The 5,071-nt window shown below is 53.1% G+C and overlaps 1 long non-coding RNA gene across 2 annotated transcripts in view; it reads left to right on the plus strand.

The window, feature by feature from the left end:
* Nucleotides 1-2,959, plus strand: part of LOC115281438 — a 4,052-nt gene extending 1,093 nt beyond the window's left edge. For both annotated transcript variants that reach the window (XR_003904306.1, XR_003904307.1), the window contains exon 3: nucleotides 2,324-2,959. This is a non-coding gene — a long non-coding RNA (uncharacterized LOC115281438). The remainder of the gene's footprint in view (nucleotides 1-2,323) is intronic.
* Nucleotides 2,960-5,071: the final 2,112 nt, after the last annotated feature.

Here is a 5,071-nt window from a genome sequence, read left to right on the forward strand (position 1 = left end):
CCCGCCTCTCCCGGGCGGGGGGTGCGGCGCGAGCCCGGAGCGCGCGCGCGTGCCGCGACCGGAGGATGGATGGATGGAGCGAGCGAGAACGCGAGCGTGCGCGCGCGCGCCCCTCTCCCCCTCCCTCCGCGCGGGCGCGAGGCCAAGCGCGAGCGCGCTCCAACCTCCTCCTCTTCCTCCTCCCGCCCCTCTTCAACACCCCGCCCCCGCCCTCCCTTCCTCTTCCTTCTTTCGCTTTCGCGCGCCCAGCGACTGCTCGCGCCTGCTAGAAGGGCCCGAGCGCGTGCATCTGCCCCGCGGCCGCAGCTCGGCAGCATTTGCTCCAGGGGGCGGGGACCGGGCGGGGAGGAGGGGCGCCACGCCGCCGTCCAAAGTACCGGCGGACGGGGACGGGGGCGGGGAGATGGGCGGGGCTTTGGGGAGCCGCCTCGGCCAATCGCCGCCTCGCCTCGGTCCGGTCGGCCCAATAGGATGGCGGTGGGTGGAGCGATGTTCAAGGTGAGGTGCGCGGTGCGCTGGGGGCGGAGACGTTGTGCCGTCCCGGCCGGGTCCGGGGCGGGGGCAGCGGGTGGCGTCGAAAGAGAGCGCCGGCTCCCAGCCGAGCCTGGGACGCCTTCCGGCCCAGGCTCCCCCGCCCTTCCCTCGGGGCTCCTGGCTCTTGCCCCCCCTCGCCCCCCCGCCCCGCGCCGTTCCCCGGCGTCCGCACTCCGGCATTTACCCCGAAGCGTTCAGCCACTTCTCTGAAGAGGCCGGAGTTGAAGTGGGGCTCTTTTAGCACCTCAGGGCAGAAAACCTATGGAGCCAGCGGGGCTCGTCTGAGCCTCCGTTCCCCTGTTTCTGGGCGGGTCTCAGCCCACTCCAGGCCTGCGAGCCAACGAACACCCCAGATGAGGGTCCTCACTGAGAGCGGAGGCCGAGCTGTGCCCTTCTGAGCGGAGCGCTCTCCCCGCCCTCAGCCTAATTTAGATCCCACACCTGCTCGCCTTTCCTGCTTCCGGAACCCACGCCGGACCCCCCACCTCTCGGATAGCCTGCCGGGCACTAGCCAGACCCTTCCCCCGACCCAGCGCTACTCCCCCCGGGGTGTGCCCATATCCGCGCTCTCTCAGTCCCGCATTACCTTCTGGATGAAAGGGCCTTTTCTAGCCCCACCGACACCCAGGCTAGCACTTCTGTCTCGTTTATTCTCTAGGTCTGGAGTTTTGGGTCGGGTGTCTGACAGCCCTCTCCTCCTAGAAGATAAGATTAAACGAGGGAATTCTTCAATCACATACTTGGTTGGGACCATAAACTGGCTGTTTAGTGTTCAGCAAACATGTATTGAGACAGTCATCCTAAGTGTTTAAGACCAGGAGTCAGACTTGAATTTAAATCTGTGGCCTTGAAAAACGCACTTGGGCAAATAAATGAGATCTCTGTTGCCTCAGTTTCCTCTTGTCGCTGGGTATAATGATAATACCTATCTCATTAGGTCCTTGTGAGGACTGACAAGTCAGTGCATGTGAAAACTCTTAGCTCAGTGTAAGTGCTTTATAAGTCTTAGCTGTTATTCTTACGTGCTCTGTAAGAATTCTTGCAGTGCGCTGTGCTGGGATGCAAAGATGAAATACGACAGTTGTGCTTCCTCAAGAAGTTCACAATTTATAGGATAGAACTGCAGGAAAATAATTGCCAAACACTGTTAAAAACAGAGAGACACACAGGGATGGGGTGGCCAGGAAGATAAATGAAATTATGTAAGACAGTTGGTCAGTAAAGGCTTTTCATAGTGGGAGATTAGGAAGGCACTGGACATCCTAAACAGCAGGGTTCAGGAGTATGGCTTAGTTGGGGACTGGAAGGAGTGGGGAAGCAGCAGGATATGAGCAGGTCAGACGGTAAGAGGACTAAAGGCGTGTTTAGTAATACGGACTTAAACCCTGTAGGCCATGAGGAGTCCTCAAGGGGAAGGAATCCTATGAGCAGATTTTAATTTTTTTAATGTTTGTTTATTTTTGAGAGGAGAGAGAGAGAGAGAGAGACAAAGGATCCAAAGCAGGCTCTTTGCTGACAGCAGAGAGCCTGGCGCGGGACTCAAACCCACAAACGGTGAGATCATGGCCTGAGCTGAAACTGAGAGTCTAAGGCTTAACCAGCTAAGCCACCCAGGTGCCCCTGACCAGATCTGAATTTTAAGTAGAATCACTCTGGCATGCGGAGTCTGTAGATATTTATTATCGATTGGGGTCTATGGGGGTAAAGGACAAAGAGGCCCTGAAAACACCTTTAACCAAGATGGAGAACTCGAGGAGATGTGACAAGTTAAGTTTGGTTTATGTTATAGGTACTGTGGGACCAGCTGGTGGAGACTCTGAAGGTCATTGAACTTGCCAAAGAGTGCAGCCAAGTCTTCAGGAACCTCTGAAGTGTAAACCAGGAATCCTTCACACCAGTGGTGCTGATCTGTTTCCTAGTCTCTAAATATGCCCAGTATATGTGCCCTGAGGAATTTACACACGCCTTCCTCTCCTCTCTGTTTACCTAAATACTTCCTCACTTTCCCACCCATGGCCATCCTCATGCCAACTCTTTTACTGATCGTTCTGTTCATCCAGCCCTTGGCCTGGGCTGCTCTGTGGTGGTGACCTTTATGGGAACATGCTCGTCTCCACAGGTAGCATCAAGCAGTGAACAAAGACGAAGGACTGTGCTGGTCTGGCTCTGAGTGAGGCCGTGGCATTACAGCAGCGAGCCAGAGAGACACCCCAACTTTGTCCTAGTGGAATTCACACCCCAGCAAAGCCTGATGTGGGCGAAGCAAGACTGCGAAGGCATTGGGCTGCTGAAGAAAGAGATGGCATGGGCGCCTGGATGACTCAGTTGGCGTAGCATCTGACCTTGGTACAGATCATGATCTCCTGATTAATTAGTTTGAGCCCTGCATTGGGCTCTCCACTCTCAGCAAGGAGCCCGCTTTAGATCCTCTGTCTCCCTCTCTCTCTGCCCCCTTCCCCGCTTGCTTTCTCTGTCTCTGTCTCTCTCTCTCAGAAGTAAACATTAAAAAAAAAAAAAAGGAAATGGGGGCACCTGGGTGGCTCAGTCGGTGAAGCCGTTAAGCATCAAACTTCGGCTAGGTCATGATAGGTTCAAGCCCGCCTCGGGCTCTGTGCTGACAGCTCAGAGCCTGGAACCTGGTTCAGATTCTGTCTCCCTCTCTCTGCCCCTCCCCCACGCATGCTCTGTTTCTCTCTCTTAAAAATAAACGCATTAAAAAAGGAACAAATGGCATGGAGATGTTTTGTCAAGGGGTCAGAGAAGATCCCCACCACCCCGAAGAAATGATCTTTTAAGGGGAGGCCCGAATTAACTACGCGGTGAGGTGAAGAGGAACACCCAGGCGCAGGGAAGGGTTAAGCGCATGGGCGGAATGCATGCCGGCCCTGGAAGGGAGTGTGCCGTGTCTTGATACCTGAATGGCCGGCATTGCTGGCATTGGCGCGCACAGAGGCCAGCAGGGGCAACCGGCCTGCCAGGGCCTTGACAGCCATACTTAGTCTCTCATTCAATAAATGTTTCTTGAGTGGCAAATTTGTGTGCCAGCGCATTTTAAAAGATGCTGGGATTACTGTAAGGGACAAGCAGATAAGGCGTAAGTGTCTTTTACTTGGGGAGATAGACAATAAACAAATAAACAAATAATAAAAACAAGATGTAGGCGGCCTCCCTAGAAAAGGTTGTTAGGGAAAGTCTATATGAGGTGACATTGAAGCTGAAGCCCGAAGGTTACGAAAACCAGTTATGGGTCGAATTGAGGGATTAGCATCTGGGGCAGAAAGAACCTAGTACAAAGGCCCGGTGGTAGGCATATTTGAAGAACAAAAGAGATCGCTTGTGGGTGATTAGGAAGAGCTGGGTGGGTGAAGGAAGGTGGAAGGCAGGAAGCAGGGGCCAGGCCTGTAGAGTCATGCAAGTTGTTAGTACAGAAATCAGGAGATTTCTTTCTTTTAAAAAAAATTTTTTTGGGGGCACCTGGGTGGCTCAGTCGGTTGGGCCTCCGACTTCGGCTCAGGTCAGATCTCACGTTCGTGGGTTCGAGCCCCGTGTCAGGCTCTGTGCTGGCAGCTGGCTCAGAGCCTGGAGCCTGCTTCAGATTCTGTGTCTCCTTCTCTCTCTGCCCCTCCTCCTCTCATGCTCTGTCTCTCTCTGTATCAAAAATAAATAAAACATTAAAAAAATAAATAAAAAAAAATTTTTTTAAACATTTATTTTTGAGAGACAGAGAGAGACAGATCATGAGCAGGGGAAGGGCAGCGAGAGAGAGGGACACACAGAATTGGAAGCAGGATCCTGGCTCTGAGATGCCAGCACAGAGCCCAATGTGGGGCTCAAACCCACAAACTGTGAGATCATGACCTGAGCAGAAGTCAGACGCTCAACTGACTGAGCCACCCAGGTGCCCCAGGAGATTCATTTTTTAAAGTTTTTTTTTTAATGTTTTATTTATTTTTGATACAGAGAGAGAGCATAGAGGGGGAGGAGCAGAGAGAGAAGGAGACACAGAACTGGAAGTAGGTTCCGGGCTCTGAGCTAGCTGTCAGCACAGAGCCCGACGCGGGGCTCGAACCCACGAACGTGAGATCTGACCTGAGCTGAAGTCAGAAGCTTAACCGACTGAACCACCCAGGCGCCCCAGGAGATTCCTTTTTAAAAGATAACTTTTGTCCTTTTGTCGCTGTGTGCACAATGGACTGAGGGGGCAGGGGTGCAAGCAGGAAGACCAGTTTTAGGAAGTCTTGGTAGAAGTTGAGTAATGGTGGTGGCCTTGAATAGGATGGGGATGCCAGCAATGGAGAAGGGTAGACAGATCTGAGAGATACAGGAAGTGGAACGGACAGGGAGAGGTGAGCAAATGAATATGGAGGTGAAAGAGAAGTTGAGGCTGATGCCCTAGTTTCTAGACTGAATAACTAGATGGTAATCATTTTGGGTCTTGAGGGATGAAGTGCCCGCAAGATATTCCAGAGGATACACAGAAATCTATACAGATTTGCAGCCTGGAAGAGTGGTCTCTGGCGATGCCACCTTTTGGATC

The sequence above is a fragment of the Suricata suricatta genome, chromosome 17, assembly GCF_006229205.1.
Source record: "Suricata suricatta isolate VVHF042 chromosome 17, meerkat_22Aug2017_6uvM2_HiC, whole genome shotgun sequence".
In the NCBI taxonomy this organism is placed as follows: domain Eukaryota; kingdom Metazoa; phylum Chordata; class Mammalia; order Carnivora; family Herpestidae; genus Suricata; species Suricata suricatta.